Genomic DNA, 25128 nt, shown 5'->3' on the forward strand with positions numbered 1-25128 from the left:
AGCTGTCAGTTACTGCCAAACTGCTAAAATGAGCTTTCTATCTTGATCTACAGACCAAGAAGTGATCAGATAAGCATCTTAAATGCTTACCTAAGCCAACAATATTATAAGACACAGATATAATGGTAGCAATGTGATAATATGTTTTGCAAACAATTAGCCTATCTGAAAACATTCCCATAATACTTTTACCTGATTCTCCCATGATTTTAGCAATTTGCCACATTTTGTCATTAACTCAAGATTTTTTTATACAATATTTGTCTCTTCACCATGTATTTGCACATAGCCTACTACAAAAGGAGCATGTCTACATATCCAATTAATGTGCTTTAATTTTTTTGCAGAAAAAACAGGTTCATTAAAGTGCTCCCAGGCACATATTTACATGTGCACCCACATTCGGAGCAAATTGTGCCTAATAGGAGCAGTTTAGTCCAGGGCTGCTCCTGCCCTGCTCTGCCTCCCTGCTCTGCCTCCCTGCCACATCCAGAGGGAGCTTCTGGCTCCCCAGTGCCAGCCCCTAGCTGTCCTGGCTACAAGGGCAGCCTGAATCTGCATAGGGAGTGGGGAGCTGTCCCTCCCTACCAGCTACTGGGAGATCAGGGCCAATCTTGAGCCCAGAGGGACAGGGGGAGCTGTCACAGCTTGACAGGTAGCTGCCTGCCAGCCCTGCACAGATCAGGACCTGATCTGATCTCCACAGGGCAGGGAGGCAGCTGCCCAGCTCCCCCAGCCCTGCAAAGATTGGAAGAGGACCTGATCTCCACATGGCTGGGAAGCAGCTGCCCAGCAGCTGGGACAACTTTCCCGCCCTGCAGAGATTGGGACAGGTCCCAATCTGCTTGGGGCTGGGAGGCAGTTTTCCAGCATCCAGGACAGCTTTCACCACCATGTGGAGACCAGGACGTCACATGGCTGGAAAGCAGCGACCCATGAAGTTGGGACAGCTCTCCCCATCCCCTGTGGTCCCTGACTGCAATTTGCTCCTGGTCAACATCTACACATGTACTTTGGTGCATTAGTTTAATGTGCCAATTTCTAGTGCCTATGTCTACAGTTACTAGAAGATGGTGCATTAAACTAATGTACTGCACAGTAATTGCTGCACACTTGTAGAAGATGATGCTTTACCATGCATTAGATTAGTCTAATGTGCATGAAGTGGCTCATGTAAATGCACCCAAGGGCTCCAATTCTTGACTGCAGCCTCCATGCTCTTCCATATTATTTATTTAGAAATTCTTGACATTTTGTTCTTTGTCCTAATAGTAAAATAATTAGGTTGATTCAGCACATATGCTTTTCTGAGAAAGTTTCTTTATAGCATCTGTTACACTCCAAATTTTGTTCAGGCACAGTTTCTCTCTCAAAAAAAAATTCTGAATTCCCCCCAAAAAATCATGAGATAGGATATATTCTTAGAGACTGCAGGATCTTCTTTGGGTGATCCAATGTAATACTGTAGAGTATAGGAATATGGGACTATATGTTGATCCAATGTGATATTGGGAATATTCTGCAAGTCACTGTATGAAGCTCCAAGCATGTAGGATTCTCACTGCAGTAAACTACACTCATCAATAGTTAAAATATATAACTGTATATCAATAACTTTGTTGGAACTTGTGTTAGCTGAGCAGGATTTGTTTCCATGCTGTTCAGCATGGGTTAACCCAGCCTTCACTAGCATCTTATGTGTTATTTTATTGCTAAATCGGGTGGGACAATAATAAAATTGGACTCAGGCAGTACAATTTTAACCAATTCTGTGAAGCCCAATTCAGGCCTCATGTTTAATATGTTGCACAGCACCTGGCAGACATAAGGCTTCCTGTGTCCTTTTCACACATGTATAGCCTGTCAGGCCAGTAAAGCGTTTTGAATAAATAAGAAACCAAAATAGAAACAAAATAGAATAGTAAAAAAATGTTCAGAGTTAGCATTTGTTGGCTAATGTATAGTGAAATATAGACTTATCTTTGTCACTTTCTGGTTATTAGAAGCAGAGACATAACTACCAGAGTCTGTACTATAGGCAGGAGAAGTGGCAGGAATTTGGCCTGACTGGCAGTGGCAAGAGCTGTGCCAGCAGCAATGGTGGCTGTTGTTCTTACACCTCCTCTAAGAATTTGTTAGCAACTATAAGTATTACTCCAGTATTGAAATTATCTTATTATTATTGGAAGCTCTTTAAGAGGTATGTTGGTGTAGAAATGGATGTGTCAGTGGTGTGGGGTGGTGGATGTGCCAGTTCCATACTAATCTGTGGGAGCACCTACATGTTCATTAATGCACAGGACTTACGATGCATTTACTTCAGTACTTGCTTAATGAAGTACTAACTAAATCCTTAGTAACTAGAGTTACTGCACAGCACTGCTGGCGCATGGGTTTTTAGTGATATTTACTGTGCAGTAACCTAAAGCTACTGTGCAGTACCATATTACCATGGTTTATGCCCAGTACAGTACTGCACAGTATTATTAGGCAACTGCACATTAAGCATCTCACATAAACATGCCCAGTGTTTCTTTTATATGCACACCTTATTGCATCAGGCTTAGAGCAAAGCAGTGAGGTGGTACCACATTGTAAAAAGACTTTTTTGTGCAAAATCTACGTTTAAAATAACAGGGCACCAATCTGTCAAAAATGTCTTTTTGGCATTAAAGCTCTAGGGGTGGAACTCAGCTGTTGAGATCCTTCTTAATATAGATTTCTAGAAAGATCAGGACATATTTTAAGTAGATGTTCAGCTGGTGTAGAAAGAGTTTATACTAGGAAAAGGGTGTACATGGTGTGGCAGAAGGCCACTTCTGTTTCTCCCCAAAAACTCTGCTCTGTGACAATTTGGCTAGGATGGGCCCAGCACAGGATACACACCTTACATTATCTCTTTAGGTAACGTGAGCTAGATACATTCCTGAGGGAAGGGGGAAACCTGCTCCCTCTGCCTGCATGACTGGTATCACATACCTGGGTGAGGCGCTTGGGTGCCCTGGTGGCCTAGAAACTGCCAGTCTGCCTAGCAATCAGTGATGCATTTCAAATTGGTTGGCTGACAGCCAACAGGTGCTGGCCTCCATTGGACCAGGTAAATGAGGTCATAAGGGCTATATAGGTTAAGGGCTGGCCAGGTGGAGAAGGCAGCAGCCATGAGGAAAACTCAGAGAGAGGAGCTAGACCATTTGAAGCTTGCTCTCTGTCTTAAAACTCATGATCAAGGAACTGCCTGCCTCCAGAAGGAATCTCCACCTGCCTCTGGATGGTACTAGTGAGTAAGCTACTTGAGATCTAACTAGATATATAGCTTGCAGTAACTCAGATGCATGATCAAACGCTACTCCAGCCACCCTGTTTGCTCTATGGGATTTCTCTGATACTACTCAACTCTGTACCCTATTCCAACCCTACTCCTTGTAACCAACAAAGTTCTCCTTTGTACCTAGCGTGGGAGACTTACTGGGAGTGGGTCTAGATTATGCCTTGGGGTCTCCTTGGTTCGGCTGGCTAAGGGAGACCACTACTTGTGCTTCCAACTGAAGGAAGCATCCCCAGGTCTTGTAGTGAGTCAAGTACCCTTGAGGGCTACTAGGCTTGTGTTTCACAGGGGTGCAGAGCCAGAATCAAGCCCATCCATGGGTGGTGGCAGGTCTACCCCCATGCTAGCAGGTGTGATCCAGGAAGGGGGTCGGCCAGATGTGAAGCACCCCCAGACAGGCACTCAGAGCCTGGAAGGTGGTCAGGCACAGTGAGGTGGGTGGCCCAACACAGGAGCACCCCCTACTGGCCTGCCACACATGGGAGATGGGAGGGCAGCTGGTATAACTACATCTACACTAGGGCTTTTGCTAGTTGATTTTATCATATCAAAAATTCTTTTAAATTTGGACTGGCCCCAGTCTTCTGCAAAGCATTTGCATATGGGTGGTTGGCCATACAACCTGCACTCCCATGTGACAAAAGTTTATTTTTACATGTAAGAAAATGCCTTTAACAGACAAATCCTCTAGCAAATATCCTACAGAAGAGGCAGTAATATGTGGGCAAAAAAGTTTTTTTTCCAGTATCAATTATTTCACTCAAGGAAATGGCTTTAGCTAGAACTGTCTTGCTCTATCTTCACTGCAGAGGTCAGTGGAAAAACTCCAGCAATATGAATTTTCTGGCAAATTCACTTAAGCATAAACAAGTCAAAAGGTACTCTCCTGTCTGGAGGGAGAAGTGTGGAAGAGCTCCTGGAGATCTAGAGACTATGGTAGATGCTTCAAGGTGTTATCTTCTTCATGATTTAAAGATCTTCTGTATCTAAGGCTTTGTCTTTGCTGCCAAAAGTGACACGTGTTATCCAGGATAGCAAACTCTCATTAGTTCTCCTGAGGTAACATCCCAGTGGAAACAAGGCACTATTGTTTGAGCAGCAGGCAAACTTGGTACAGTCAACCACAGGGAGGAGGGAGTGTAGCTACCTGGTCTCATTTAGCTACCTTGCATTAAAAGGTTCATATGCCTTCTCCCCAGTAGGTGTGCAGGGCTAAAGAATTAATGTGTTAATTATCCTGCTATTAAAAACTCAGCTTTTTACAGTGAAAGCATAGCTTAAGAAAAGCATTTAAAAATGGTTGTCTGGATCTAAATGAGCCTTAGCACTAAAAGAGAACCTCTTTTAGTTTTTTGAGTTTCCATATTTTACTCTTCATTATATTCCCTACTGTTTACTTTTTGGGAGTCTTATTTAACCATCCTTGTAGTAAACAGAATAAAATCAATGAGACTAGTCACAGCACAAAGAGCTACTTGACATGAAGAGAAGAGGCAGGAATGAGCCTATAATAACATTATCCTTATGATATGATTTAAATAGTCTCCTTGCATAAATTACAGCCATTGTGGGAAAACATTGCATTAATGACAGGTAAACAGTGCCTATCAGTTTGAGACCTCTGTGCACTTGGTTACTGGGGCTGAATGGGGTGTGGTGACACAGCAGCTAAGAGATTTTACTAACATGACTGAAGTGTGATTTGGGGCCTCTCTCCACTCTCACTGGAAGCTTTCCCCAACCGACTCATCTGTAAATGGGTACATGTTTGTTTGGGCCAGGGAATCAAAAGCAGCTGGAAGGTTCACTATCTCTGTTATGATGCTGGCTATAGAAAATGGCAGGCTTTAGCCTTGCATGCTTGATACAATCCTATAAAAATATCAAGAACAGGAAATTATTTTACTTTACCTGTGTGAATGTGGAATTATCTTATACTTCCAGCTGGAAGCTAACACAGCTCCAAGAAGTTTATTTCACTCTGCAGAATTGCACAACTTTTGCAATACATCAATAGGCATTTCAATTAGATTTCTCCAAAATTGAAACCTCTCTCACCCAGGGAGACAGCACTACCCTATGCAGAATGGAGGCCTGGGTCCTGCTGGCTGCTCCCAAACTGCTTATATATTTTATCTAAAGACTATTTGGCCAGATCCAGATGTGCAGACACATGTTGTTTGTGGCACCAGAAACCTCTTTGCAGCACCACAAACTGTATATGCTGCACATTAATCTGTGTTTTCCATTGCTAATTTGCAGCACTGGGGCAAAATTTGCTACCAGGATTTCTTGGTATCAAAAAAAAAATCCCTACCAAAAACATGGTGCAAAGCACATCAGTGCCAGGATAAATGCAGAGGCATGGGAGCAGGCAGCCCCAGGCTGCCTGCTTCCCCATTTCTGCATGCTGTGGAGCCCCAGTGCTGAGGCATAGAGAGATGGCGTTCTGCTCTCCAGTCTTGAGGCACACTTCACCCCAGCCAGCTGGGGATCAGCTGCCTGCCAGCTAGCCCCACACTGGGGCACCCTATGCCCCAGCCAGCTCCACCCCCCCACAGTGCATGGAGCAGCAGGACAATGTTTTCCACTGCAAACCACATGAGCAGGGGCATGCGCTGCAGCATAAAGTAGCAGCACAAATTTGTGCCGCTACTATTTGTGCTGGTGCAAACGCACTCCCCTGCTCATGTGGACATGGGCTTTCATGCTAAATATATCAGTTACACTGATGTAAGTTGTAGAGCAGTAACACTGTAAGGGCATTATTCTGTAGTATATGCTAGCAAAAGAAGGCAGGATTTCACCTGCTGGAATTGTATCAGTGCACTGCGTAGGTCATCTGAAAACAAATTTAGTACCAATAATTATTAAGCCCACTTCACCCTCTTGTGCCCCGTAGGCACATAGCTGAAAGTGTTACAGGGGAAATGTGACTTCATGGGAGATCTACAGTAGAAAAGACTAAGCAGGTTTCCAATAGGGTTAGCTGAACACTGCTAGAGCATGATGAATTTCATATTCATGTGGTGACCCTGCTCCAACCAAAGGCTGCTTTGCCCTTCACCTGTCCTGTGATATCATGGTTAGGTTAAATCCCTGCTGGCATATGTTGGCTTGGAGCTTGGTTTTACCCACTAGGTTTTCAAGCCACAGGTGGTCACCACCAGTGAACAATGTCAAACAGTTGCTCTGTGGTCATATCAAGTCATGTTTGACCATTCATAATAGGACAAAATTGCATAAGACAAAAACATAGATGTGAAGGAAAGTCGGAGGGATTCAGGTTGTTACACAGGATGAAACAAAATGTCATTTTGTGAGTTGGGCACCAAAAATTTGTGTAAGTGCCACTTAGATACTTTGGCCTAGAAACAAATAACTAGTTTTGATTTGGGGGCTGATTTGTCTGAGAAGTGACTTGCATCAAAACAGGTGCAGGACAGTTGTTTACGCAAGAGGCTTAAATGGCAATTAACTCAAATTATCTGAGATTGTTCCAAGGCAAAGTGTATATTCAGATACTTCACAGATACTTAACTGGGACAATGGGTTTGTCTTCTGTTAGGTCTAGGGTTTGCTAGGGGACAAAACCCACAAATCTGTATCAAACCAGTGGTCTGTTTTTAGCCTTGATGGCAAAGCAGATTTTAATCTTCTATGCAACATACAACACGAGACAGACCTTCAGCAGATGCAAATAGATGCAGGTCCATTGAAGGCTAAAAAATAATGAATAGTATGGTGAAAGTAAAAAAGAGCTTTACTATTTACCATCTATTGACAGTACCCTTCATCATCTTGCTCTACCCGTGGCAGGTTAAAGGGTGTTTTTTGATGTTTCAGGTCTCATATGTGAGGGTTTGTTCCTGAAGGTTTTAAAAACAGGTTAGATAAACATTTGTCCAGGATGGTTAGACAAGGATGATCCTGCCTTGAGCAGGGGGTTGATCTAGAACAGGGATGCTCAACCCTAGGCCTGCAGGCCAAATCTGACCCATGGAGTCATGGCAGCAATTAACACTCCCATCCTTTATTGATACCAACCTTCCAAGTTCTGCAGAGTTCGATCGGACCTGGGCTGCTGCCACAGGGATGGATTGGAACCAGGCTGTTACTGTGTGGCCGAATTAGACCATGGCTGTTGCTATGCAGCCAGAGCAGGGCTGGGCTAGACCAGTCCAGACCCTGGATGGATCAGGGTTGGCCTGGGCCCTTGCTAGGCAGGCAGATCAAGCCCCAAGCCAGTGCCACACAGCTGTATTGGGCCGTGGTTCACCCACTGTGCCACAATTCTGATTAAGCCACGCAGCTTGACCGGCCCCCTGCCATACCCACTTCCCGTACCAGATCGGCTTCCTGCCATGTTTACCTCCCACACTGGATCATCTCCCCACCATGCCCACCCCACGTACCAAACTGGTGCCCTGCTATGACCACCTAATAGGATGGATCCAGCCCGCTGGCTGGATCTGGCTCACGAGGGTCATGGCACCTCTCATCTACCCCTCAGGACAAAAAATTGGGCACCAATGGTCTATATGACTTCCTGAATTCCTTGATTCTATAGTTCCACTTTTAGCAGTACCAGAGTGAGGATATACATGAGGAAGTTATTAGGAAGCAAGTTTAAACAAAAGGAAGTTCTTCTTTACAAAGTGTATGAGCAAATCTCTGCAACTCATCGACAAAACATATAGTAGAAACTGATAATTTAACCAGGTTCAAAAGAGGATTGGACAAATTCATACAGAATAGGTCCATCAATCTGTACAAAATATGATGGTCAGTCTACAACCTCCATATTAAGCCTTCCTAGGGCTCTAAATGCTGGCAGCTGTAAGAGAAGAGGGGCAGAGGACAGTTCAGTCAGGATTGGACCTGCATAAAAACTCTTCTCCTTCAAATCTACTCCGTGCCATTCTGAGATATTCGTACTGAGAAAGATGGACTGTGATCCAACCCAGTATTGCACCTGTTTAGGATTTTTATGGACTTTTCAATTATATGTGCGTTAGGACAAGATTCTATAAAATCCTTTCCAGGTTTTGTCTAATTGCTTTATTCTCATAAAAATTAAATATTTCCACATGTTTTTGCATACCTTCTCTACAGGCAAGGCTTCTGTTCTTATGTGCAGCCACATAAGCAGAGAAGAATACTTACTTGATTAAAGGATATTACCAAGAATAATGTGCTAAGAGAATCAGGGAAGATTTGCACAATACACTACGTTAAATAAATATATATAATGCAAAGGCTGTACAATCATACTGACCTGCATATGGGTTTAAGATAAGCTTATTAATAAGAGGAGAAATCAAATGTGTGCATACAGTAAAGCTAATTTATTACTCATGAAAGATTTTGCCACATGAGGTCAAATAAGTATATGTTGCTTATACAATACTTTTCTCTACAAGCCACCATTTGGCTGCATGCTTTGACTAGCAATGAAATGGTGGCACAGAGGGACACAGAGAGGCTATATAATATGCTGTGCATTAAGCTATATCTTTCAGTCCCTGCCCTATTCTCTTTGAATGATTTCTACACCATTTTTTTTCATGTAAAAAGAATAAAAAAATAAACAACAACAGATTTAAAAATGTGTAAAATTAACTTTTTTTTTAATAATGTAAAGTTTGGGAAGATATATTTTTAATGAGGTGCCTTGGATCTCAGATGTAAAATGTGTCCCAAATGCCAATGTGGTTTGGATTATTTTTTAACTCTGTCTCAAAATATACAGCAGTCATGACAAATCAGTATAAATGTCAAGAGAATACATGAGCCTTGCTGAGAGGCAGCCTGAGCTTTCACAGGACTGAGGGGGCTGGTTTATTTTGTAATGGATGGTTTACCCTTTGTATATTTGAAGAGCTTCCTCTCTGTATCTCTAAACCAGCACCCCCACTCCATTTCTGTTTCTCCCCTCATTCTGCTTTCTTTAAGCCTCATGCACCCTTCAGGGCTTAGTTCCCTAAGGCTTGATTCTCCTCTCCTTCACAACCTACACCCAAATACAAACGACTTCCAGTGATTTTCGTGGGAGCAATTGTTTTCCACACATGTGTGACTGCAAAAGGAGTTACTCCTATCTTTTGTGTGTCCATATATGCGTGCGATTATTTCTTTTCCCCATGTGTACTAGTATGAGCAGGTGATTTCAGTGGAAGTTACCCAGTTACACACACACATTGAGACAGAGAGAAAGAGAGTATAAGTGAGGAGAGGACACCAGCAGAGATCCCTGGGAATTATTTGTATCTTGTATAGGGACAAAGGGCCTTCTTGCATAACAAATATGATTCCTTTTCCTTGTAGAAGGAGGATGTACTTGGGTGAAAAAAAATGAATGCCAAGTGATGATCAAGTAGTAAGCGTCAGTGGGGGATTATTTTGTAAATTAGAGAAGGAAGTGTCCTGTAATTGCTTTTTCAAAAACAACCCACACTCCTGGCTAGTGTCTTCTATTATTTCATGAACCTTTCTGCAAATTTGTATAGCTCCCAAAAGCTTATAGGTCTATAAGTCCCCACTAGTAACACATGCTGACAGTCAGGTTAGTTAGAAAACAGTCATTTGCCAAAAGCAGCACCTAAAAAGGTAGTGCCTCTTAGATCAATAAAACATGGGTGTGTTGTAAATCTTGACCATCACCACATAGCTGTGACAGAAAAAGAGACATGGGCTAGACCTTCAGCGGATGCAAATAGATGCAGGTCCACTGAGGGCTATAAAATAATAAACAGTGTGGTGAAAGTAAATAGGGGTCTACTATTTACCATCTATTGACAGTGCCTTCATCCTCTTTACCTGTGGCAAGTTAAGAGGTGTTTTTGATGTTTCCGACCATATCCCTGGTGTGAGACTTAAGAATTATGGGACAATCCTTAGAAACATCTTGTATTAAATAATTTTAGCATAAGCTTTATCAGAGAGGTGGGAAAATGCTTTAGAAATGTAATTGTAGATGGACAAATGTTACTATTGCTTTCACATAAAAATTAATTCCTGGTCTATAATCATGCAGCCCGAATTAAATACTGAGTATTGTTACAAAGATGTAAATGAAGGTAAGATTTGACCTAAACATTTTTATAACATTTCATATGATAGATGTTTCCATAAGGTGTGTCACTTCAAGAAATTATTAAAATGATCAGACTATCAGCTATCAAGTATAAGTCTCCATTGCTTTCCTGTCTGAGCCCTGCTCAAGTATAGTTAACCTCTCATTATCCATTTACATGGTTATCCAAGTAGTGGATTTTTACATATACTCTGTGTGTGTGTGTAATATAACTTAAATTAATCCACTTTTTGGCAATTCTGCAGCAAACTGTGAAAAATTTCCCTTGTACTGAACTCCTGAATGGATATATTTTGAGGCAAAAGTACTGATGGATCTAACCACAGGTTTCATTATACATCCTATGTAAGACAGTCAGTCATATTGAAATATAAGAAGACAAATTTGGGACTGATATGAAGGATGTGACTGAACTAGGATTACCATACGTCTGGGTTTTTCCAGACACATCCTCTTTTTGGATCCTCCAGTCTCCATCTGGGTGTTTGTTTGTTTGTTTGTTTGTTTTAATCTGAACCAATGGCCGGGGTTTTGCTCCGCTCTACTGGTGGGTGGAGGGGAAGGGCAAGTGGAAGCAGGGGGCACCACATGCACCTGTATGTGCACACGCATGTGGCCGGCATGGAGCCAGGCAGGGTGCTGGGAGCTGCCTCAGTAGCTGGATGCAGGTAAGCTTATGGGGAGCAGGGTTTGGAGAGTCGGGGCTTGGTTCGGGGGTGTGTGTGTGTGTGTGTGTGTGTGTGCGCGCGCACGCGTGGCAGGGGTGTGTAGAAGGAATGGGTGGGTGAGGGATGCCGGTACCTGCTGGCACTAGAGGAAGGTGTCTGGGCACAGGGGCTGTGGCAGGGCAGGGCAAAGTGGGTGGGGGGCAGACATCTGCCCCTCTAGTAGGGGAAAGGAGTGGGAGGGTCTGTTTTGAATGTAGTAGAGAACTCCATGTCCAGGCTGGCAACACTCGGGCCAGTGCCTTTGCTCACAGAGCTGGGCCAGCTGCCTGGTAGGGGGCACGACCAAGCCACTTGGCACAGTGCTGGAGCCCAAGCCCAGGCTGGGCTCTTCCCTCCCACCTGCACTGGGACTGGACTCACTCCACGACCTCCTGCATGAATCAGAGTCACTGTGCTCCAGTCCAGTTGGGACGGGGGCAGCTGGGATCCTCCTCTGGCAGGGCTGGGGGAGCAGGGGGCTGTGGATCAGGAGTGAGGGGCACCAACAGGGACGGAGGTTGTGGGTCAGGAGTAAGCGGCAATGGTATGACCTGAAGGCAGAAGTGTGTTGTGGGGGGGACTTTGGGTCAGGAGTGAAGGGCAGCAGCAGGGACAGGGGCTGAAGTTTAGGAGTTAGAGGCACTGGCAAGGGCCAGGAACCTGGATGGGGAGTGAGGTGTCCCGCTGACAGGTGTTCTCCTTTTTGGAACTGGATATATGGTAACCCTAAGTCTGCTGGAGATAAGGCTGTACAGTGAAAACAGATTCATTGATTCAGGCATAGCAGACATAATTTTATTCCTATGCACTTGTAGACCCTGGCAACACTGGGGAAGAACCCTGAGAGAGACATGTTATCTTCTGCCGTAGCTCCTGCCACTGAAAGTTGCCTTAAATTCCACCACAGCAGATATCTCTGTTTATCTAGAGATCTTTCTGGCTCTTTTAAATTAATATATGGGCACATCAATGGAGTCTTACTTCTAGAACACCCTTGTGAGATGGGACTTTTTAGATAGTTTTTGCTGGGGGCAGGGAAGAGTAGTTTTAAGTAGTTTGCTTAAGGTTACACAGGAAGTCTGACCTGAAGCTGAGGTCTACTGTGCTCTATTTTAGAACCCTGTTCATTGGCCTAGCTTTCCTACTCAGCTATTGTGGGCTACTAAGTAGAGCTAGTGCAAAATAATTTCTTATCCTGCATTTTTACTATTATTTTAAAAATAATAAAATTCATTCCCATTACATATCTGGATGAAACCAAGAGCTTAAGAAGTTTTTCACAGACAGAAAAAGAAAGAAAACCCTTTCAAAATTAAATAATATCACTGTGATTAGGACATTCTCCCGGGGTACAAGAGACCCAGGTTACCATATTTCCAGTATCAAAAAAGAGAACACCTGAAAGGGGGAGGGAGATATGATTGTTGGGGGCAGTGATATGCCTGCACCCTGCCTCCGCCCCTCACTCCTAATGGTGAATTTGGCTCAAGATTATCAATAAATCAAGGTGAATTTGGCTAATAAGGGGCCTGGTATGGTTGCAGATTTAAATTAAATACTTGTTTAAATACTTATTAACCTACATTACAAGTAGGCAGAAAACTCAACAGCAGTGCATATGTATACACCAAGACATTAAATACATAAAATCAAGTTATAAAAAGTGAAAATCTGATTTCTGCAAAATAAGTCACTTCAGAGTCAATTTTACCAAGAATTGCATATAGCTAACATCCAATATATATGCCTATCTTAGGTTTTGCCAGTCTTGCCCACGTTAAGTAGCATGTTACTCTTATAGCGTTCCAATAACTTTAGTAAGATTCCTCAATGAGTAAGATATTTGAGAAATAAGACCTTTTATTAATATAAGTAAGGGTGGCAGGCTCTGGCTCCTAATTTGTATTTTCAAAGCGCTGTCAATATTGAGCCAAATTTCCTTGTAGAGAAAACTCCAGTTGACTGCAGTTGGGTGTTTTCATGCATAAGAAAAACAAGATTTCGTCCCTGAATGAATTTACTTTGGAGAAATATGGCTTTTTAAATGGTCAAGTTAAACAAGGCACAATTAGAGTTACATTTGTCTGGTCTTCCTAATTCAGAACTCCTCTGGGTGGGTTTATGAACCCCAAGAGGGGCTACTTTGTTGCCTTGTTAACTTTAATTGCCTTTTGTTTAGCTGGATCGTTTAAACAAGCGCATTCATAACATGGTAGTTTATGGGTCTTGAATCTTTGCAAGACTTCACCATTCTTATTTAAGTTGGCTCTTTGAACACGGGCACTATTTGGACCAGCTACATTTTCACTTACAGGTGTGAAATATAACCTTTTTAACTGTGGGGAAAGTAAGCCAAATGATCAATCCAACAAAAGTAGGAAAATATTTTAAAGATTTAGATATAGATTCCAAGTTTAAATAATATTTTCTACCACTTTAACTTCAAAATATAGCCTATGTATGCCTCGTAAGTTAATGTAATAAAAAGCAGGACATCTGTTCTATAGTATGTGAATGAGAGGGAATTTGGACATTTGAGAAGTTGTTACATAGAAATTACATTCTACATGGGAACATATAAAGATTGTTTATAGTGAGAAGAACTTCTGGTGCCTGCTTGTATTTCTTTTTAAGTGTACACATCTGCGTTAAAATTGTAATATACAAATATTGTAACATTTGGCCTATGCTTTTTCTAGAATCCGATTAAGTAAAATGTCTAAGGCCTATAATGGAAAAGAGAAGATACATTGCTTTCAAGTAACTTCATGGAACCTGCTTAATGAAATGCCTTTTGCATATCTTTACTGCACGTAACTGATCAAAAATCTTAGCTTCCACTATGTAATTGAGATAATGTGTATAAGAAATATGGCCCAACCTGGCACAGGTTTTTAAAGATCCCCAACTTTATATTCATTGATATGTTAAATACTAATTATTGCTACTAATAAAATATCGTGTTAGGTTAATTTAAAGTAGGGATTGCTTTATTCTAGATCAAAACCAAGACTTTTTTTTTTATTCATATCTTGAGAGATGAAGGATGTAATTGAGTTCATATATGGGGTATTAAGTAACTTGAATATTTACTCCACACTTAAAACTGCTTCCTGAGTTGGTGTGGTAGCTCTTTTATCCATTGGAATGAAGTTCAAACAGTAACGCTACTGAAAGAGAGCTATAAAGAAGGAGAGATTGTGAATTCCTGCATCCTGATTAGCCAAGATAAGAGGACACTGGGGGTGGAAGCAAAGGTGGTGAGAGCTAAATTAGCTGTCTTGTTTGAGATAAAAAAGTTTATTTCCTTAAGAAAAAAGCCCAGCCAAGCAACTCTTTTCTTGTAAAGTTGAATGGTTTTTCAGTGGCTCTGGTGTTCCTCTATAGAAAAATCACATCAGTAAATGGTTTACATTAATGTCTGGAAAGATGTGGATATGGCTATAAACACACTCTTTCAAAAAAAAAAAAAAAAAGGACCATAAAAGCTAATGAAAATAAAAGATTTGAAACAATAAGTGCATAAAATTGCAGCAGTGTACCCCTGGATTTCTTCGGTCAGATCAGTAACACTTAAACACATTCAGTGCCTATTTTATAGATGTATGTACCAAAGAGGTCATTTGCATGTGAAATTAATACATTTAAATGCTTAGGAGTTTTGCAATTAACTGTAAGATAGGGTTACAATATGTCTGGGTTTTCCCAGACAAGTTTTCTTTTTTGGCCTCTTGTCCTCCATCCGGGTAGATTTTTTTAAAATGCAAGCAGAAGTCCTGGTTTTTGCTTTGCCTCTGTTTTTGCTTATGGCTGGGGGCACTGGGGAAGCTGGCTGGCTGCCAGGAGATCACATGCTTTCCATGTGGGTCCCAGCAGCTGCTGGAAGGACCAAGAGTGAACCAACTTTATTTTTTCCCTTCTTCCTTAAGCACTTTTCTTATCAGAGAAATACAACACACTGGCCATGTCTACAAGAGACACTTAACTTCTCAGTAGCCTAGTTTACTGCATGGTAAGAGTGTGCATCTACACATGTGCACACTTACTGCACAGTAAAAAAATCGCTAATGGTGAGTAAATTTGGACAGGAGTAAATTTTAACCCTCTACTTTTTCCACAAGTCCATTCATAGCATCTGAAGAAGTAGGCTGTTGCCTATGAATGCACATGCCTAGTTGAAGTAGTTACTTTCTAAGGTGGTACCCTGACCTACCTTCTGCTTCAAAGTGTATTAAGAGTCATAACAAATTCCGTACTGTATATTGTAACAGTGGAGAAGATGCATTTATCACAACCACCCCATATATTCACTTGCGCAACAGAATCTGAGGGTCAGATCTATGGCCATGCACCAGTTATGAGCTATTCTCTATGAGGAACAGTAAAAGACATGTCCTGTTGAATGATGGGAGAAGGCTGTTTAGCATTTAGGACATTGAACTGAGATTTAATGGATGCAAAAACCTGCTGTACCACAGGCTTCCTGAGTGAATTTAGGTAGAATCTTAATACTTAGTTCAACATCTGTTACATGGTAATAATATCATTTCCTTATTTAAAAGTGCTATTGCAAAGATAAATTAATTAATTCTTGTATTGCACTAGGATACTATGGTGGTGCATCTACAGGTAGACAGAAGTATGATGTAAAGGAATTATAATAGGGAAAGAAGTAAGCAGAGAGGTTGTAAGCTATGTTAGTCTGAAGTCTCACAGAAGGTTTTTATAGGCAACAACCTATTTTATACAATATTACGGACAAATTATATGATTCATAGCACCTGACAAAGTAGGTTGTTGCTGCAAAAGCTTGTGCCTCTCTTAACTAGACATCTCTAAAGTTTTACCCTGTCTAACCTTCTGCCAGAAGGAAATATGGTAATTATTATTATTTTTAGCTTCTTATTCTGTCACTATAAGAAAAAGGAGATAAGACTATTATAAATAGTTATTTTGTTTCAAATTCATCTAAAAATTGGTAAATTTTGAAGAAGCAGAGTTCCACTGACCATAGGAAAGTAAGTAAATGCAGTTTCCACTAATCCATTGCTCTTTTTCCCATGGGTTGAAGCAGCAGCAAGTCTCATGTTTTGCCTTTAACATAATCTCAATTAGTCTAATAAATTTACCATTAACAACTCTGGGTTTGTTTGTCTTTGTCATCCATGGTACTAGCACAATTTTTACTTGTAAAAATCTTTTGCTCTCTAAAGTGAATATATACCAGCTCTTTATGTCTAATAGTGACAAACTAATATTCCCTAATAGTCATACTGCACACAATTGGCTTCCTGTGTGAAGGAGTCATACACCTTTAAAATCTACTTTGTATCATGTTAGCAGTCTGTTCACAACTCTGTTTAGTATTTACTCTATCACTTGGAATTAAATCACTTGCTCTTAGGAGATGTAGTCTCTTTACACACATTTTCTTTGAATATATTTAATATTTTACACTTTCCAGCAGGTAGTATGTTACTAAACATGAATAGCTAGCCCTTTTGACCCAAGAAGCTAGTCAACATTTGATGTCTTGTTAGCTGGTCCAGTTAGGACAAGGGTGTGCAATTATTTTGGATAGAGGGCCACTTACTAAGTTTCGGCAAGTCATCAAGGGCTGCATGATGGGCAGCTAGGGGCAGACAAATATTAATTTTCTAAATTTTTTAGGGGCCCCATGGGCCAGATAGAATGGCCTGGTGGCCCTCATCTGGCCCATGGGCTGAGTTAGGAGGAAAAACTGGTGATAGAGTCAAATATGTCTTTCATAAAATCTTTATACTTACTTTATAAGTTAATAAGATGTTACTCTTCATCATCCTGGAACACAGAAAAACAGGACTTTCTACTTACTTTATATATGAATAACTCCTGTTTCCATTAGTTCCAGGATGATCAAACAACAAGAAACAGTTTCCCTGCTCACAGCTTGAAAACTTTTTCAGTCAGTACCCAACTTGAAAACCGTCTGTATAGGTTTCTCTCAGAGTTACTATTCTACACATTCAGGCTTCCTTCTTTGTCTTTTTAGTGCTTTTGCTTGCTTTGGCTTCTTCTTCTCTCTAATACACATAGGGCTTATCTAAATGAGACATTTACTGTGTAGTTGACTAATTAACCATGCAGTAAACAACTCTGTATCTACATGTGTGCCCCTATTAGGCTGCACAAAACTAATAAACTCTGCAGTAAGGTAGGACTTGTAAATACCAAGTTCTACTCTTCTGTGGAGTTTTTTCCATGTACAGCACCACATGTGTAGACGCTGACCCAGCTGGCTGGGGCACGAGGGTGCTTCAGTGCATGGGCTGGCTGCCAGCTAGCCTCATGCTGAAGTACCTTAGTGCCCAAGCCAGCTCTTTTATAGCATATTAAGCCCAGTAGAAGCAGCCCCTGGCTGGTAGGCTGGCCCCTGGACTCCCTGATAGCTGGGACTGCTGCAGCCCTGCTCAATGTGATGCATTCTATGTGCACCTACAAACTGCACCTGGGAGCTTCCTGACAGCAATAGCTCCACAGTTTATTGCTGCTCATTAATGGCATGTGTAGGCACATCCACACAGACACTCAAAATTCCTACTCATTCTAAGCACACCCACCACTGCTGCTGCTGCTGCTATCCCCACTTGAGCCTGGCTCTCTAAGCAGCCTGGCTGGAGCATCATAGAAACAGCTCTGGAGTTCTTCAAATCCCTGAGTCAGCTAGGGACAGTGGTGATGAAGGGTAGGGGCTAATGGGAGGGGAGAGGATGTGCCACTGAGTACAGAGGTGAAGGGAAGGCATGCTGAGAGCGGGGGGTGGGCATTCTTTCCTAATTCAGGAACTTTAAGTTCCTATTTCCATGGTGTGGTCTGCCTACTCCAGTAGTGTGTTGGGAGGTTAGAAGCAGAGGATACAGCACCAGGCACTGCTCCTCCACTCCTCCTTTACAAAATCCTGGATCTAGCTATACATGTGCCTTTGGCTTGGTCCAGGATATGTGCCTGTGTTTTGGTTCAAGGTCTCTCTGAGTGCATCTACACATTAAATTAAGGTGGCACAATGAACTCCAGAGCAGTTCACACTGGAGTCAACTGCTGCTGAGTGCAGTATCTACACATGCACCTCAGACGATGGCAATTTGAGCTAAAGGGGAGCAAGCCCCTGACCAGCTGCTCTGACCAGGCACAATTTATGCCCCTGTCACTGTCTACTTGTGTGTTTCAGTGCAGTAAAGCACTCTGCCAGGGACTGTACTATCCTACAGCAGAGTTAATTAATTTACTGTACCCTAATACCAGTACATGTGCAGACTGTGACACTTTACTGCAAAGCTAAATAGTGAACTGCACATAAAGGCTAGGGACATCAAAAAGCCGGAGCCTGAACTGATTCAATCTTTGCAGGTTAGTCTAACGTGCCTAGACTGAATCAGTTTGCAACTGTACAGACATTCCCTCTGGACTGAGGAAATGCAGGCATATGCCTGCAGTGGCTCAGGCTAGAAGCCAGGGGCACTAGAGCTGCTCTCCCTTCCCTTCCATAGTGCTGAGCTAAGCGTGGGTTGTGGTGAGACCCCAACAGGCCTCCTTATTAGGGAGGGGTTTAAACCCCGACCCTGCCTGCACAGTCCCAGGCTTTTACCTGTTTGCTGTTCCAGGGGCAGGAGTGTTGCCAGCCCCTGGATAGCACTCTGAGGCAAAGGGGGCTGTGCAGTGCATGCATTTGTTGATGATACTGAGCTTTTCAATCTCCCTCTCTCCGCTTCTTCAAACTGTCTGCAAACCTGACAGGTGAGGGAGCCTGCAAGGAGCTGATAACACAGTGTTTATTAGCCCATCCACAAAACAAAAGCCTCTCTTTAGTTCATGCTCTTCTTAAACAGCATTTTCCAAGGAACAAATGGAGGGACATTACCAGCTGACCAGTTGATTAGTTCCCAAAAGCCCTAAGCAGACATATTTCTGTCTGCCTGTCCCCATGAATGCCACGTGCTCCTGGTGACTGGGGGGCATGGCTGCACTGGTGCTTGGCAGCAGTGAGCAGGGAGCTCCTGCAGACATTGCTGGCACTGTTGGTGGGGCAGGGGGTGGCAAGGTCTGATCAGGGGTCAGTGACCACTCACAAGTGCTGCCAGCAGCGTATGCCAGCAGGGATTGCTAGCTGTCTGCAGATGCCACCAGTGGTATCAGTGGTGGATGGCAAGCAGGGACTGCCTGCAGGCACCACCGACAGTGTCAGTGTTGCCTTTTTGAAGGGGCTGCATCACATGCTCAGGAGATGCACGTGCACGCATGTGCACGCCTACACGTTGCCCCTGCCTGTCCCAGTGAAACTGGAGACACACACACATAGACACCTCTCAGCATTAACTAGCATACCACATGCATAGGGTCCATGGAGCTGGGGGCTGTGCTGTGGGAAATTGGGGATGGGGGATCCCTGCTTGAGCAGTGAGCACTGAGGGGTGGGGAGCAGGGGGAAGCCAGGCAGACCCTGCTGTGCGTGCAGGCTCTGCTGCAACACTGGCTAGGGAGCAGAGGGGCAAGGCCAACCCTGTTCTCTGGAGCAGAGAGCACAGCCCAACCCAACCCAGCCCAAAGGGCTGCAAAGCATTTGGGATGCTGAGAGACTCTGGTTTAACTCAAATTAGGAATGGGGTCTGGGACGGACATTGCATAAACCGGTTTAATCCAAATAATTTAAGAATGATACTACATTGAACCACGTTTATCTTAAACCAGTTTCAGTCATTTTGAAATTGGTTTATGTGCATTGAACTTATATGTTCTGTTACAAGTTTAAATCAGTTTCTGATTACTTAAACCGGTATATGTGTAATGTCTATCCCTTACCAAAGTGCATATGTAGATGCACACCCTATTCCTTACAATTAACCCAAACAAAAGGTGCTAGCTCAATTAATTTTAATGCAAGCTATAACAATATTAACTGTAAAACTGCTTCAGACCTAAAATCCATCTGGCCCAATATCCTGTCCCTGACCAAGGCCCAGAGCAGAATAACTCAGAGGCTGCTACAGAAAACTCCATAGGCATATTCCCATGAACAGAAACACCTGTGCCATGTGCACTTCGGTGTGTGACACATTGCAACTGTGCTGGTCCCAGCAGCCTTACCACTCCTGCATCAGGGAGCCTGGGCAGCATCTGGAGCATGGCTCTAGCCAGCCAGACTCCAGTTTTGGGTGGTGCTTGCTGCCACCATGTGTGCCACCCCCTTTTTTTCAGGTGTGGGTTTTCTGACCACAGGATCTCCTGGGATCAAATCCTCCCCACATCCCCCTTCACCTCCCGCACTGCAAAGTAACAGTGCGGGAAACACCTGCATGTGTGGTGCCATGTACCACGCTCACCTACAAGTGCCCATAGGGGGCATTTATGGCATAATCTTCCTCCATGTGAACTCCATCATACTCCTACAGCTAAAGTAGGGTGATTCAAACTGGTTTAAATCCTGAAACAAGCACTGTACAGCAACTAGAACAAAATTAATTAACAGAAAGCTCGAAGATTTGAGTCATAATCAAGAAGTAAATTTGATGTTTCCATGATTAGAATAGGCCAAATGCAGAATCATTTATCTAACTCTTTCTTCTTCCCAGCTCAGCCTGCTCAGCCTTTGGGCATTTTGATAAGTGACCTTTGGATATGAAGCAATCCCACATTTACAAAGCAAAACTTCAGTGTAAGAGGATTTGCAAAACCACCACAAATCTAGAAACCACAAGTATTATGCAACTTCCTGGAATAGCCCCAAAGAAGCTCCACTCTACCCAGCACATTTCTACTTCTCCTATAAGCAGACCAGCTCAAGTGAGTACATGATTTTTACTCATTTTTTGTATAGTCCATAAAGCAAAACTGCCCCCCAAAGATATCATATTTTTTTAATCTAGCCAAACTATAGTGGTTAGCTACATTAGGACTGAATCCATGAAGTCCTGTATTTGAAGGCTGGTTTTGTAAAACCAATTTTTGCAAAACACCATATTGCCTGTTGCTGTATAGTAGTTTTGGATCCTTTGGCACAAATTTGGCATAAAAGTTCTTTTACTTAATCTAAAGGTGAATGTATTGCTTAATATTCACAGCACTTCTGATGCAATTCAGCAAAGGACAAAAGCATTTGCTTTTGTGCATGTAAGTTAAGTACTTGTTAAATGTTTTACTGAGCAGTGATGCTTTGGTAAATCAAGGTCCATATTTCTCACGGTAAGTCCTTACACTACATATTAAAACCACCCAAACCAAGCCCCCTGTACCTTATTCCTTCTGTTAGAATAAATTTCAGTGTGGATTAAAACCTCAGGTTCGTAACTCTACCATTTTGGTCCTAGCTGTACAGGCTTTACTGTGGCAAACACTCCAGTGGTATTCTATGGGTATTTTGGCTGATTAAGTACTACAATATTGAGCTCATCATGCTTTAGAATGTTAAATTTTTCTGATCATCTAATTAAGCAAACCAGTTCATTACAAGGAACACTAAGGTGCTAATTCAATCCCTGCCTGTGGTTTTTTTTCAAGCTTGTTTACCTGTGAAGCCATGTGTAACTAAAGAAAATCCCCACAGCAAGTGGTGGGAGATAGAGGGAGAAGAGGCCTCACTACTGCATTTCTTTAAGCTTTAGTCCAAAATCTCCAAGCCCCCAAGGTTTAATTATCGTGTGCAGTCTAGTGTTGAATAGGAAAAAGGGACTGTAGCACGATGGAAAGATTTTTCACACTGATACGCACAAAGGAACAGGAGCATTAAGTGAAAAAGTCTAGGGTTCTAAACTCATTTGAAGTGAATAAGGAAAGAAATAACTTTTTAGGTTTCAACTAATTATGTATAGAATGATAAATATTTAATATTTTCTTCATATCTCTTGTGTGAAATGCATTTGTGGAGTTACTGCAGAAGAGTAAACAAGTTTAAAACTCACAAGTTAGCTTACATAAAGCAACCTTTCTCTAGCATTTGCATTTATCTCATTTCATGTTATATTACTGGTTAGCAGAACTAAAAGGTGAAAAGACCCCACACTATTATTCACTTTACCACATGTGTGACCTGAAGAGGATTAAAGGTTTGTTCAAATCTCTATTCATAATGTTCTTGAAGGTTTTTCAAAGAACCCTTTAAACAAAGGTTGCCAAACTAAGCACTTCTTTTGTTGCTACTTAGCTGAGGTCTATTGTCAATTAGTAAGCAGTCTTTTCAGATCAATGTAATTGGGTCTTTCAATTTTAATTACATCATATACATATAGACAAATGTGCTAGTAATAATAATAACATACTGCTATAACAGGTGCCATGTGCCACCATAGACTTGGTTGCATTTCAGTGGTACTGTAAATCTAGAAAATATTTTGAGGCTTGCAAATAAAATAAGAAATCAATTTAGAATTGGAGTGAGTGCCTTGGTTAAAGTTGCTTGAATGACTGTTGCAGGACTGACCCTTTCATTTTTAGGCTGAAAATTTTCAAGGCTTCTGTCTGCTTGAAAGTGAGTACTTTGGAAACATTTGAGCAAAAGTACAATGTATTTTTTTTTTAGTAAAAATTGATTTGGAAAATACATACTTGGATGATTCTTGCAAGCTTTGCTGAACAAGTAGTCACCCTACTGAAATAACTGCTGATAGAAATTTGGCAATTGACAATAACATAGACTCTACTGAAAAGCCTTTACATGCTCTGGGAAAAATTAATTTTGTTGTGAATTATGGGTTGTTTAATTATGCATGCATGCACTGTGGTCAGATTCCATTCCACGTATTAGGTGTGTAAATGGACCGAGGCACATTTTGCTAACACAAAATGTAGTGTGGATCCTTTACGCCTTTTTGCAACTCCATCTTAATGATGGTGTGTTATGAAAGTAGATGCATTAATGAATTTTCAAGGGCTTGAGCAGGGTGGTACAGAATCACCCTTATGTGCATAAACCCACCTGGATTTGTGCAACAGAATCTGGCCTTGTACTCTGAAATTCAACTTAGTCATAAACATGATAGATACTCCTACATATATTTGGACATGGGCTTATATAGCAGACCATGTACTTCTTTCATGATACCTCTATCCATCAAATATAAAATGTACACTAAAAATTTTACATGAAGTTTGGAAATTTGACTTATGTGACTTTAAAATTTGAATTGTGAATTTGTGCCTTCAATTTCCTTTAGGACTGATTTATGTTTGTGTGGCTTTTTAACATACTGTGTATGCCAGAGAAATGTCCATATTCAGTAAATAATAATCTATAATAATCTTTCTTTCTAAATAGAAATGACAAGAACACTTGGATCCAAACCTACTGGATAAAACAGTATGATAATGCCCAGTATGATAGTCAGACCTCAAAGTACTGATAGACATTCACAGTGTCCTGATACAGAAAACATGACATTATATATTTCAGACAGAGGTGGTCTGGATCAGAATAGCATGACACGTAATGGCATACACTGGCTTATATAAATACTGATAGTAGTATAACCACAACACTATTAACTCCAGACTGAATTGCAAGTCGTTTTTCCCAAAATCTTCCAGGAAAGTCTTTGTGTGTAGCCACTATTCAGTATTTTGATCAAATTTCTGGTTCGTTATACAAATCGTTTTCAAGAGACAGGAAATGGAAAATGCAAATGTTAGGTTTTCGTCCATGCTGTATATGTAAAAGGATCTAAATTTCACCTTTGCATACATTAGTATAACATGCCAACGTAGACGGCCAAAACAACAATTTGCTAAGTAAGCATCAAGGAATCAAAGGGTGCTATCACAACAGGAACAGCCAGAGGATATTTGGGTGACCTTTGCTGGAAAATTCCATCCTATTAGAAGCTTTGGGCAAATGTAACTTTACATTTCTGACTCCCTGATGGTTGATCTGGTTTAATACAAGGACCAACCTACCTAAAAGCCACTTTTATCTTTAGACAATATACCCTCAAGCTTACAAATAGACTTTCTCAATTTTACCTGCAATTTAACAGCTTTTTTTCTTATAGGAATTAAAAAGAAGAAGGGAGGACTTGGCAGCTGCTGCTGCTAGTGATGTTCATGCCAATTTAGCTGTTACTCTGTCATTAGGCTCCAGTGCTCTGGAATGTTTTAGAAATATAAGCACCTTCTGTTTCATTAGATTTACTTGGATGGCTGGGAGCCTGGAAAAAAAAAGACTGGAGAAAAGAGATGGCTATTGCCCCTGCCTCAAGCCCTTTGTTTATGAAAACAAACTTCTACCTATCTGCAACATGTCAGCACGGAGTCAAAATGTGTTTTTCCAATCTACCCTTGGATATGCATTGGTCACCAGTTCCAAAATATACATGCTTTTCCAACATGCGTCTATAGGTAACAGAAAGTTTATACCTTTTAGTTACTGCCAAATTTTTTTCTGAAGCAGCCTGCTTTTTAATCAAAAATTAATTTTACTGAGTGAAAGCTTGAGATGTAGAGATACCTGCTAAATGGCAACACTTGTTCATTAGAGCCGAGTTCCTAAGTAACCATTTAAAAAAGGATAGAGAATGGTAACCACGCTGGCAATGAGATTTCAATGGGTGGAGGTAAGGACAGCAGCTGCCTTTCCCATCTCATGCTTCCCAGTGTTCTCATGTGCTGCTCTTTGTTGTTGCAGAAGCCTCTTAAGTACATAATAATGGGTACAACTCCAATCAGTTGTGACCTCCTGCTTGAGCTGATGATTGGACAAATTGTTTACTTACTGCAGCTGCAGCAGAGATTGCTGGTTCTAATAGAATAGCCAACGTCCATGAATTTTACATGTTACTTTGAACATATTTAAAATGCCTCTTTCAGAATTTAAAAAGAGTAAAGTTTTGTCTTTGGTGGTTAAAATCACCACTATATTTGGTTTCCCAGCTGCAGCATTTAGCCAAACAAATATTGGAGGCACTCTAGGAACAAGTTAGTGAGCAGCTAGTGCAGTAAATCAATTCATTGATACCATCTTTAGAGGACAACTAATCTAC

The sequence above is a fragment of the Crocodylus siamensis genome, chromosome 1, assembly GCF_052110815.1.
Source record: "Crocodylus siamensis isolate JL-2025a chromosome 1, ASM5211081v1, whole genome shotgun sequence".
Classification (NCBI taxonomy): Eukaryota; Metazoa; Chordata; order Crocodylia; family Crocodylidae; genus Crocodylus; species Crocodylus siamensis.